The sequence below is a fragment of the Pezoporus occidentalis genome, unplaced genomic scaffold, assembly GCF_034315485.1.
Source record: "Pezoporus occidentalis ecotype Australia unplaced genomic scaffold, CSIRO_AGI_Poc_V1 ctg37, whole genome shotgun sequence".
NCBI lineage: Eukaryota > Metazoa > Chordata > Aves > Psittaciformes > Psittacidae > Pezoporus > Pezoporus occidentalis.
Window position 1 is genome coordinate 2,996,408 of NW_026915691.1, and position 12,777 is coordinate 3,009,184.

General features: G+C 38.3%; 2 protein-coding genes across 4 annotated transcripts in view; one reads left to right on the forward strand and one right to left on the reverse strand.

Annotated features, from left to right (window-relative positions):
- Positions 1-12,777, reverse strand: part of RSPH14 (radial spoke head 14 homolog) — an 85,547-nt gene that overhangs the window by 18,379 nt on the left and 54,391 nt on the right. The window lies entirely within an intron of this gene.
- GNAZ (G protein subunit alpha z) overlaps positions 1-12,777 on the forward strand; it is a 57,836-nt gene that overhangs the window by 1,309 nt on the left and 43,750 nt on the right. Inside the window, exon 2 of one of the 3 annotated variants that reach the window (XM_062631332.1) lies at positions 2,036-2,169. The gene's annotated coding sequence lies outside the window, so the exon portion shown is untranslated. Of the gene's footprint in view, positions 1-2,035; positions 2,170-3,086; positions 3,235-7,400; positions 7,423-12,777 lie in introns of those variants that run through there. The other 2 variants (XM_062631333.1, XM_062631334.1) reach the window with 2 other exon arrangements.

Consider the following 12,777-nt stretch of genomic DNA (forward strand, 5'->3'; position numbering starts at 1 on the left):
ATCTCGACAATGTTTCCCTTCAGCATTCTTTATGTGCTTTAACCGATACTCTTATACCCACAGCTTGATTCTTATTTTGGCTCCGTGTTTCAGACCATTGTGGATCACACCCTTCAGGTGGCCATCAGTGTTGCGTCTTACAAAGGTTACAACTGCAGGTCAGGTAGATAAACACGGTCTGGTGAACATCTACTGATGGATCATGAAGGAGTCAAAATGAGTGTGTAATTTGTACTTCCTTAGGGGAAATTGTTTCTGACTTTATGGATGTAGACATTTGAAGTCTGAGCTGGTGGCTTACATGCTCTTTATAAGAAAAAGCAAGAAATAGTTGCTTTTCTGCAGCAGGGCACATATTTGCTAGCCAAAGAGATACAGCGTGGCTGAACAGGGAGCTTTTTGCCATTAACTTGGTTGTCCCCATCAAATCATTTGGTTGGAAGCTGTCATGCAAAAAGCACAGATCCCTGCCCTTGGACAGAGGACACTATTACAGGATAGTCCTGTGTACAGAAGAATGAAGTTCCAGTCTTCAAGAAGCCAGTGACAGATGCAATCAAAAGAAAACATCTCAGTTATATGGCATATTTAGGAGAAAATCTCCTGATCTCTCCCATTACCCAAGTACTGACTTGCATTTGCAAAGAAGAATCTCACTTCTGTGTGTATATGCAATGCTTATAAATAAAGAAAAGCAGATCAGTTCTGTGTAAGGCCATAGAGGTTTCATTCTGACAGTGGACCTTAAAGAGAAGAATAAAGTCCGTGTGCTACATAAAGAATGTTACACCTCTGAGGATTATGTGCTTGTCACTTCATTGACCACTGGTGAACAGAGTTGAACGACTTCTGGAGGCACTACCTTGAATTGAGTGAGCCTCCAGAGCAGCCCACTGCTTCAGCTGCAGGCCTTGGCTTTGAACTTAACTATGATAATCCAAAAATAACCATCCAGGTAGCTCTGAAGGGCTGAAGTGGAAGTGTTCTGGTTGTCTCAGTTCAGATTACACATTGATAGAATAAGGTACCTTACATTTTAAGAAAACTAGATAGAACCAGAAACCAAAAATTTTCCACTTCTCCTTAAGGAATCTATCTGCTAAGCAGTGGGGAAAGGGTAAGTAGAGGATAAGAGTAACAGAAAATTCAGTAGACAATAACAGTTTAAATCCTTAAATGGTGAAGTCAGCTATTCCTCTCTAGCCTAAGCAGATAAGGATTGTGACAGCAGATAGAGTCCTGGTTGATGCACGGTGGTGAGGCAGCAGAGGGGAATGATGTCCTTTTTTCTCTCCCCCTCCATGAATTAAAGAAAAATACTCTTAATTGCTTTTTGTTAAATCACAGTAATTCCACTTATTTCAGAAGAGATTCTCCAGATTTATGAGAACTGAATATGACTATTTCTGTGTAAAGCTCTGATCCTGCTTTCACAGGAGTCATTGGAAGTTTTGTCACTGATTTCCATGGGAGAGAGCCCAGGATCAATATAAGCCCATATGGTTTCACCGATGAGGTTCTCCCATGCCCTCTAGGAACAGCAATGTTGAACAGTTTTATAGCTGATTTCAGTGAGGTCACAGTCTCAATGACAGATTCAGTAACTCTCTACTAACATCACAGACTCTAATTTGTAAATTATCAGGGATTTCAGTGGCATCCTTTTTACAGTGAAAATTGTAGTGTTATTTCTCCAAATGCTGCTAAGGTTGATGTAACCCACTGTCAGCAGTACCAGCTTATTCCCCAAGGGATTAGCTGTTTTATCCATGAGAACTTTTAAACCAAAGCCCTTCAGAATGAAAATACTGGCATACTTACATACAATTGCATTATTTATACTGGGTGAGAAAAAGTGGCCTATTTTTATTAAAATTAAAAGGCTAAGTTTTGTTCCTTGTCCTCCCCAAACACTCCAGAATAAATCCACATCCATTAAGAGTTACAACAGATTCCCTTCAGTCTACTTGAGGGGAAAATTTGACTTATGCTATGTATGTTCTATTAAAACTCATATTTTTATTAAACTTTCCAGAATCCAAGACTGCTGACTAAGAAGTCCAAATTTCAACTACCATATTGATGAAAGAATAATCACAAAAGGGGAAAACTGGACTGATCCGAAACAACTAAAGTTGATTCCCTTCTCAAGTCTCGTGGTCGTTGGAGGTATGTGGAATACACAAGTTGACAAAAAAGGGCTAAATTCAGCTTTTATTTATTCTGCTATTAAATCTGGAATTGATACGCATTAGCAATTTAAGTTCTTTTAGCTTTAGACCACTGTAGTCAAGGACAGAATTTAACCCTTGAAATGAAAGCTGCAGAGAAAATACTCTTCTCTCAACTGTTGCTGTTCACTGACACTGAGGGGCACTGGTGAACTGGGGGGAAAGAAACAGATTATTGATGTGAGCCACCATTTCCATGTTACCTAGACTTCAAACATTTTTTACTACTATATACAGTTAAGATCACAGCTAACAAACACTTGGCAAAATTTCAGGAGGCAACAGTTTTCCATGTGTTTTTCTATTTCTGTAGCTCAGAGCATTATCTGTGGCTCAGCAGCAACTCAGCTCTCCCCAGATTTCCATTTTATTATTTAGTATCGGACATTCAAAGTATCATTAGAGAACACAGTTTTACCCGACAAATCCTATTTTCCTCTGCCTTTGTTTTTTCTTTAAGCCCCTTATACCAGAGGGCTGTTTCTCCTCTGGATTACTAAGTCATCACATCAAAAGACAAGTGTGATAACATTTCCAGACAATTCTATGTTACAGGAATAGCCTGTGAAATTACCAGTGATCTGGCAATGTTGGCCAGTATAAGACCATAAAGAGTCAAATCTGAAAACCTGCAGCCAAATTGTAAGTATTCATTTTGCCCACATATGTGAATGATAATGACCAGAAAGTGAATAATGATTTTTTAGCACCTATAACTTGTTAATCTGATATTTTTTACAGTAGATTAATTAAATAGTAATTTCCTGCATTTAGCAATTGGAAGGAATTATTCTCTTCGCTTTTAGGTACTTGTAACATGGACATGTACCTATGGACTAGTTGTTAAGGCTTCCTTATAATTGGTGGAGAGAAAAAGAGATTCCTGCAATGTAATTGATCAGATAGGATTTGACCACTATCTTAGTCTGAGATGCACTGACCTCTGGAAATTACTGTTTCTCTCCACTGCCTACAAAGGAAGCATGGAATGACTAGCTCAGAGGTAACCACCTACATGAATATGCTAAATCTGGACAGATGAATGTCTCTTACTGTTTATATTGTAATGTTTAACTGACCTTAACTAATTAATTATGAAGATATTTTTATGGTTCACCATAAATATTTGTAAGTAATAATACAGTTGCTATCCCCTACCTACCAGCTCTTGGTTTCTGTGATAGGAAGTTGGCTACCTGTCTTCTGCCTCTGACTGTATCTTAAGAGCGCTATTGGAAAATGAAGGAAGGACTTTACTAAAACAGTACAAGTAATCCAAATCTTTTATCCAGTTTTTCCTCACACTCCAAGCAGTATTGTAGCATATGTTCCCAGTATGTTTCTGCCCTTATTTTGTGTGCCTGCTTTCTACATTTTTAAACCTCATCAAGACAATGTGGAATAACTACCTTTATCTTCACAAAGCACATCAACGCAAATACAATTAGGCAGCACATCAAGTGTTGATGCACAAAGGCAGTTGACACAGTTGTGTTGTGGAAGGAAAAACCAATTCAACTGAATTGTAATCGATTCAGATGAGTGTGTCATGGCACAGTAACGAGCACAGCTGGATGTCTAGCTCTCGGAGGGCTTGCTGTTTAGATGGGCTATGCACCTTGGTATTACACTTCTTCCTTTAAAAGACAAGTACCTGTATGATTTGAAAGGATATTCAGGTATCATCCAAGGGAACACCTTTCTGAAAAGAACACACTTTGAGTTATCAGGTTGGGTTTTTTTAAATAAAAAGTTCATCCTCTGGATGTTTAGCAGCCCAAATCATATAATCCAAATATTTGGAATGTATTAACAAAATATTATTTCTTTTGGATGTATAATACACATTTATACATACATAAAATCCATCAGTAAATTAATACTAACCAAATCCATTCCAAACTAGCATATACCAGAATAAACACTGTTGAACTGGAGCATCTCTCTGTACTTCCACCAGTTTGATAGTTTCCCACAAAATACTTTTGTGGCAACTGGATCTTGGCAGGAAGCTTTTCTCTCAAGATGACTTTCTGTGCCTGGCCTTTTGAATTTGGCAAAGGCAGGGTGCTATAGTAGAAGCCATTTTGTAACAGGCAGATACTTATATATTCTTACAATTGCTAAGAACCTATCGAGCTTTCATTTTGTATTGCTCAGTAATGGTAGAATCTACCAGAATCTAAGAACTAGATGATCTTAAGGTCCTTTCCAACCCTAACGATTCTATGATTCTAATCTCACCTTAGTCATTTCAGAGCCATGTTTTTAACCTCTTTTTCAATCCATTTATGTCCATGAGCAGATAAACTTACCTCAATTTGTAATGCAGTGACATTTATGTTGGTATTTAAAATGCTAAGGCTAGCCTACTTCAAATTTGAACAATTGTTCTATTATCATATTGTTTCTGTTCCCTGACTAGATGTGCATAAGTCCTCTGATTATGTTTCCTGCTGTGAATGTTCCCAAAAGCAAATCTGAACTTTGCCTCATGACGGTGATTACATAGGTGTGTCAAGTTTGCTTTTTGCAAGTGTGTTCACAAAAAGAAACAGAATGCTGAAGCCTTTATGTAATTTTAAGTGGCAGGAACAAATTCTTGGCTACTAATTTAAACAATGTATTAATGCAAGGGATTAGTATTTGTTGCTTTTAACATGGCAGCACTTTAGGCTGAAGTGTGTTATCAGTGCATTTTATTGTATCAGTATGATATTCTTTGATTTCACAGGTCAAGTGAATACAGTAGTCTAAACAAATTGAAATATCAGGTATCAACATCAACAAGAGGTGGGAATCTGTGACTTTTAACACTGCAAATTACAGTTCTCCATTTCCCCCAGGAGGACTGGTTGTTCACTGCAGTCCTAAGCAGTGCAATTCTGTGTAACAGAAGTTAATACACAAAGTAATAACCTACCAAGTGGGCAAAGAACTGAATTGCTGGGTCTGTTACAGTCCTGTTCTCTACCAGTGCCTTGTCTGTGATAAGTCTCTCTCCCTGTTGTGATGTTGGCCTAGCAACTCTACTCTTTTTCCCACTTCTGCAGTCAAGGAAACCAAGAACAGCCACTGATATTGTGACCTCTTGAGATCCTACCTGGAAACTGTTTTCACTTGCTGTGATTCTGGCAGGTCCAACCTGGCTCTGTAATGAAGGCTGAATCACAAAAAACATTTCTTGTTATTCAGATCTTAGGCTTCAGATCCCCTGTTCAGATCAAGACTACAATTGTCTCAGTTTCTCTGTATTTTTGACTAATTCATTTTGCTTTTCTAGTTGTGTCTGCTGATCCTGGAAAGCAGTGAATCCCAAGTAGAAAATACTGCAATATCCTAATTTGGAAATCATTTATTTGTAAAAATTGATCTGAAAGAAAGGGGTGATGCCCATTATAGCAAAAGTATGCTTTAAAGAGAAAGTTGGGCACACAGACACATGGAACTCTGGGGGGGTACCTTGAAGTACTGTGGACTTAATTAACAGATGATGGGAGAACTCCCCAGTGAACAGGACAGTTCCCTTTCTTCTTATGTTCTGGAGAAGTTCTACTAGTAATACTGCCTTTGAGAGAATTTCAGTCAAGTGAAATTCAAGTGAATACAAGGACAGTTGGTACTTTCTCATAATCCTATAATCTACATTGTTTCTATACTTTTCTACCAGTCTTTCATAAGACTCAAATGGAAAAGGCTAATCAAATAGAAGTTTATAGTACTCCACAAAAAAGGCCCTATATGATAGACAAGCAATTAACAGTTACCCAGTATCACCTATAGGACTACCTTTGAAGTACAGGGAAAGACCCTGCTCAAAAAAGTACCTGTCTTTAGATGTTTAAAAAGTAAGTTTAGTTTAGTTGGTATTATCAGGGCAGTGGCCAATTGAAAAATGCAAGAGTTCTTGTTCTTTTCCACTGATGGGAAAGCACAGATCATTGTCCATGAAAAACAAGAGTTCCCATTCCATACCCAGCCTGTAAGTCTGAACTAAAGAGTTCTTATTAAGCTAGAGGCGCCTTCCTAGATTATTCAGAATAGGATCACCCAACTGAGCTGACTGGAAACAACTGATAAGGTTGGCTGTCAGAATCAAGAATGGCAAAATTTGATTAAAAGCCTGAAAGAAAGTAGGAACTGCTGCTGGTGGTATGACTTGTTCTTCCTCACTGAAAATAACTTGGGAGTGAAAGAAGCGACACTTTCCTTCTTTTTGCTGTCAAGTTATTACTGAATAACATTGTCTTTTGATCACAAATAATAAAAGTGGCACTTCAAATGTACCACCTTATATGGGCAGCAACATATTATAGGACACTAGAAATCTTAATTATTTAAAAAAGTGGGTTTTTTTTTTTGTAATAAAACTTGAACGTGCTTTATCTATGTTTGCATTTGGTTTCTGTGTGTCAGAGTAAATGGTACACGGAATGTGCACAGTCCCCAGAAATTAACCTGATTTCATCTGCTTTATGGTGAAATATGAAAACATTAGCAGAGAGAATTTTGAATGTATCATTGTCTTGACAAAATACAGTATTTAGATATCTTTGTACCCTATCTTATTCTTGGTGCTTTATTTGTTCAAATATAGGTAATCTGTGATGAATCAAAGCTATCTATATCACTGAAACTTTGGATTTTGGGTACTTTAAGTTTTCGTGAACTATCCATTGAGAACTTTTCATAAAACTTATCAAAAGCTTATAATAGATAACTCTGTTTAAGAAAATAGTAAAGTGCTTGTAAACCTTTTTTGAAGGAGGCCAGATAGAATGCTGCTAATCTGTGCAGCACTGCTATGGGAGGTGATGTGCAAATGGAATTTTTCGTAGGCATGTTGTCTGTTATCTGATTTTACCTGTGTTGTGAAGAAGATTTATATTTGATGGAGTTACGTAGGCTGAGTTACACAAACTGTTGCCTTTATTTCTCCTGAACTATTTGGTGCAAAATACACTTAGGGAGTAGAAGACTGTGAGTAAAGGTGTATATCAGTGGCATTGCATCTCAATGGCGTTGCTGCCAGCTGGAAGAAACTGAAACAGAATTCAAATTGCTTTAAGCTGGGTTGGGTTAAAGGCTAAGTCAGCTCTGAGCATTTTTGCTATTGCCTTTGTATTGTGCTTTTGGTAGAGGTGGGAAGAGATCAAGCATCTTTCTTGAGCTGAGAGGAAAGACATTTCAGGTACCTTGTTTTATGGAATGTGTGTAGCTTTTTGGGTTGATATTAGATAATGAGCTATTCTTTTACTACTTAGATGTATCCTCTGGGAAACTTTCAAACCTTGCAACAATGAAGATGCAGAAGCTGCTTAAAAGTCACAGGCAGCATTAGGAGGAGGCAGTAACCCTTGTCATCTTTTCTAAATTACAATACTGAATCTAATACCTCAATTTGGAAGTCTTAAGGTATGCTGTAAATGAACCAAAACATAACAAAACCCATGCTTCTAAGTATGGTTATTCTGGAAGGCTACAAATAGTTACCAGGCAAGAAACGGTATTACCCAGTGGTACCTGAGAACAGATCACAGAAAATGCAGCCCCCCTCACCCCTGCTCACAGAGTAACCTGAGTGGTCTCAGAGGTGTTCTTGTTCACTTTTAACAAAGTTCTCAAGATCATTTACTGTTCTGCTGTGCACTGTGGGTGCTTGCCTTTACCTGGTAGATCTGCTTTGTGAGTTTAGGGTGAATTTGGAAGCTGGAATCCATACAGCTGCAAGAGCGTTGGCACTGTTTTGACCTGATACACCTTGCTGAGAAATCTGTGTATGACGTTTCCACTGAGGTATGGATGCATTCTGAGTAACCTCCCGTGTATGTATTGTTTTGTATCCCAGATGTGTGCTCCTTTCTCATAACTGTTTTTACGACAGTATCAACAGCAGATTTTTAGTGAGCAAAAAGAAATAAGATAGTAAGTCATCAGCTTTTTTCCTGCATGTGTCGTGTGTGTGAAATGTGGAATGCAAACTAGAATAGTTCGGAATCCATGTCTTCTTATTAATGGTAGAATTTCAGCTTTTTGTGCCATCTTAATAGTAGGATACAGTGTTACCATAAGTAACTTTTTCTGGTAATATAAGAAATGAATAACTAAGGATTCATTGCTGAATAATGAATAAACTAAAGGCTCGATTAGCACCTTTCAGCTTTAAGATAATTTTAGTGCCACAGCTATTTGAGTCAAGAAGAGATGTCACTGAGAGTAAAAAGAACAAAAGAGCAACCATTTGAAATGCTGCTGTTAAACTTGTACTGTGTGGTTATTGTCATACATTTGTCTGGTTTGTGAAACACTCACATAAGCTGTTAGGCCTGCCACATGCAGGAAAGACCTGCAAAACTTGTTTTTACTACTATTAACAGTGGCAGTGGATCGTGTATGTAGTATCATGAATTAACCTATCTGTTCTCAATATTTGATGGAAGAGCCTGCTTCTAACAAAATGAATGAAACGAGAAGGGTCACAAAATGGTGAACTAATTGATTAGGTACCTTTAAGAGAAGAGATAATTCTACATGAGGTGTGATACAAAAGGGAATTTTTTCTGACCTCATCACAGGAGACCTTGTACAATAGGACAGATTTGCAGACTGAATTTAAGGTCTAAAGAACCAGCAAAAATGTGTAGTAAAAATATAGAAATTGTGGCTGCATGGCTGGGGAGACCTGCAGTTTGTAACTGGGGGAAAAAACATGAATGCTGAACATGTCCTTACATAAAACATAAACTCGCATAGGAATAATAGTTACCTCCTCCCCCTCTCTCTCCACATGCACATGTATACACACAGAAGTACTAACAGTGTTAACAGAACACCAAAAGATTTGTCAGTATGCATTACAAAATCTGGAGCTACAACTGCTAATACTTGTAGCAGTACTAGTACAGTTACCAATGCACAGCTGAAAAACAACACATTCTATCACATTTTTTCTTTATCTTTTTGGTTCATCTCTAATAACAAAAATAAATCCATTTGTCATTTATATGTGCCAGGTTTGGGGAAAATTAACTAATTACAAACTCTCCTGAGGCTGAAAAATTACAACTTTGTCCATTCAAACCTAAATCCTGGTGCTCCTGCGTTACTGTAAATGCCTAGGGTAAAAATCCATGCAAGCTTCCTCAAAAGATGAACTTAGATTTAGCAGCTTGTTTTGTTACCCTTGCACTTTTAAAACAACAAATACTAACTAGTATAAAATACCTAATGTCTTTGTTTTGGACAAAATCTGTTCTTAGAATATGAAAGTGATCAGTGGTGCTGACAGTCTGCTCAGCGTGATGAACATGCAAAGCCATCCTGACTAGGTTTTGTCACAGTATGACTCAATCTACGTGGTCAAATTTGGCTTCTGTTTTAACAAGATTGACTAGACCTATGAACAAATATACATAGTGAATGCCAGCAGACTCCAGGCCTGGAACATGTGCATGTAGGGAAAAATGAATCTTGAAGCACAGTGATACTGAACATGCTTCAGTATCCACTAGTAATATAGCACTGATGAGATCACATAAAATGGAGAGCTGAAAGTTACACTATTCAGCTTCGGATCTGTTCTCACAAAGGTTTTCAGCTGTAGATATTCACTCACAAGAAGAGTATGAATCACACACTAAATACTGAATTTTCCTCAGTAAACCTGTCTGTGGTGCTGGCAGTTAGGTATTCTGCTTGCAATGTTTTTAAATACATTATGTTTATTTACATCCTGTTCAAAACTGGATACAGGCGAATTTCAAAGCCCACTGAAGTCAACTAAAACATGTACAGTAAATGGATCACAACAATAGCATTTGACAGGGTTTGGGTTTGGGTTTTTTTTCTTATTTTTCCCTTAAACAATGGCAGTGAGATTTATTTTGTTGAGGAAGAGTCATGAGTATTCTCACCCTGAAGTGTCACTTAACATAAGCTGCTGTCTCACCACAACTAAAGTTTCCTGAGCTCAGATTGTAACCTCATTTAGTGCCATGTGGAAATGTTCTTGATCTCAGCAAAAAGGTGGAAAAGAGGAAAAAGCTAACATTATTTAGGAAACTTGAACTCCCCAGAGCATAAGTGGTGAAAACCACACTGAGAATATTGCTAGAGATGCTTGCACTGCTGCTCTGACTGTGTTCTCTGGATAAATTAGGCCTTCGGTCTCTTCAGAGAGTTAAACCTGCACCTCCTCTCACTTCATATGCAAGCAACTTTCTTATTAAAAGGTCTTTTTAAAGTCTGATGAAAGGAATTTAACCATTTCAGTGTTCTGTAAGGTTCGTTGTATGTTCAACATAACAAGCTTCTCATAATCTCTAGCCTCCAGGAAGCAACTCGGATCTTGCTGGCTGGTGGTGGTGGGTGTGTAACTGCAGTAACTGCAGCTGTAGCGTAAGGGAGGTGCGATCTTCCCTCCAGAGATAGGGAATTGGAAAGGAGAGGCTGAAGAGAAATCCTAGTAGCTGCTAAAATTTGAAAGGGATGTTAGGTTCCTTATGGTGGCTGCAACTTGTGTTAGTTTTGGTTGGTTTTGGTGGTCATTTTTTTAGTTGTTTGTTTTTTGAGGGGCGTATTGATAGAGGGGAAAATGATAGCTAAAAAGTTGATGCATTGGGGTATTGAGGCCTTTTGCTTTATTGTGAGTGAAAGAGCTTTTGAAAACAGGAGCTGATTAGCTATTGTACAATGCTGTACTTAAATGCTTCTGGTTGCAGAATTAGTGAAGTAGATCTGGTTTTTTTTTTTGTTTGGGCCCCTAAAAATTATATATCAAGACCAGAACATCAAATAACTTCTTTATATTCAGCTTATTAACAAAAAAGTTCCTTTGAATTAGTGAGTAACTACGACAGTGGCTCAGCCAGCTGAGATGTACCTGCTGAAGCTCTTGCATGCTGCAGGATCGTAAGACTGTCAAAGCTTCTGAATTTCATAAAGGAATAAGAATGAGACCAGGCGTAGGCTGCAGCTGTAATCTGTGCTTGGTAGCATACAAGTCCTCTCCCATGAGTCACACACTTCAGAGAACACTGTGGATTCTGTTTAGCCTCTTGGGAATTTTTTTTTCTTAGTATCTTTTCTCCTCCCCTGGGCTGCAGTCTAATACTTCGTGCACTTCTCATCTCCCTTTCTGTGCATAAACTCATGTTAATGTGAGTTGTTAAGATGAAATCTAAGAAATCCACAGTTCTGATGTAGATACCTTCTGACACAGTTCATATGGTTAATTTCAGAGGTGGCCCAAGGCTGGAAATTGCTCTCTAGCCTACCTACCAAAGTCATCCCCAGTAATAGCCCTGCCTCTTAGGCTGTTATCCACACTCTTCCTTTCTTTCTTTCTTACTAGGAACAGCATTTTAATCCATGTTTATGTCTTGTTTTGAGGCTGATAAACCTGACAAACCTGCTGAAGATTCTTTGCCCTTCTTTAAATTAGACCTTCATGAGAATTGTTTTATTCTTTCACAGTCCTGCTTTCCTCTCCTACTCTTTTCTGTTTTGACCAGCTCTTTAATGCTCTTCTTGCATCATGTTGCTCTTTCCCCTCATGCTTTTTCTGAGCTGCTGTCTCTGAACTCCCTCAGGCTGTTCTCTCTTCTCACAAATCTATATTCCTTTTCTGACTTTACCTCATGTTGATAACTTGCTGTTCCCTCATACTCATTCAACCTGTGTCTGTTTTTCTGTTTTTCCATTCACCGAGGTTCTTTTGATTTGTTCTGAGAAACATTACTCATTCTCTGTTGCTTAGTTCCCAACTTTAACTGTCACATCACCAGTCCATTCCTCCTATGCTCTCACTCAGCCTTTCTGTGAATTGTGTTCATTACTTCTAGTGAAATGATTTCCCATGTTTTACTTTCCTCTTTCCCAAACCTTTTCCTCTGCCTCTCATTGCAAGGTTTGTCTTGCCAGCTTCCAGCCCTGATTCCCTCTCAGCAATGTCTTTTCTCTAGCAAAACCATTCAGGTGGAAATCTGATGACCCAAATGACTTCTTCCACCATGGATTTACACCCCTCCCACCCCAGTGTAATTAAATTCCATATGTGCAGACTCATCTTTACAGCTGAGTCAATCCTTTCCCACTGGCATTTTTTCTTCTTTATATAGGTTTCTGCCAATGTGATCTAGTAAGATGTGCCCATCTGCTCTCCTCTGCTCATCTTTCCTTTCTCTACTTTCCATCTTTCTTCCTTTCCTTTCCATCTTGTTTTCATGAATACAGAAGTTTCTCAGTTCCTGTATTTATACACTGTTTCAGTTTACCCTAGAAATCTTGCCTAGCTTTAGTGACTTTCTCATTCTTTTCCTTGATTTTTGCCTCTCCTCTAGTTCTTTCCCCTAAGAAAATGCATAAGCAGAACTGCTGTGATTTATTTCTGTGTAGAGTGTCCAGGATGCTTTCATCACAGATAAAACATGATCACAGATAAAACTTGTCTATTGTTTCCATGGTTCCCATTTACCAGAGCATCTTTTCCTTGCCTCTTGTTTGGCCTCGAGCTTCAACCTCTGAATCTTCACTGGCTGCTTTTTCC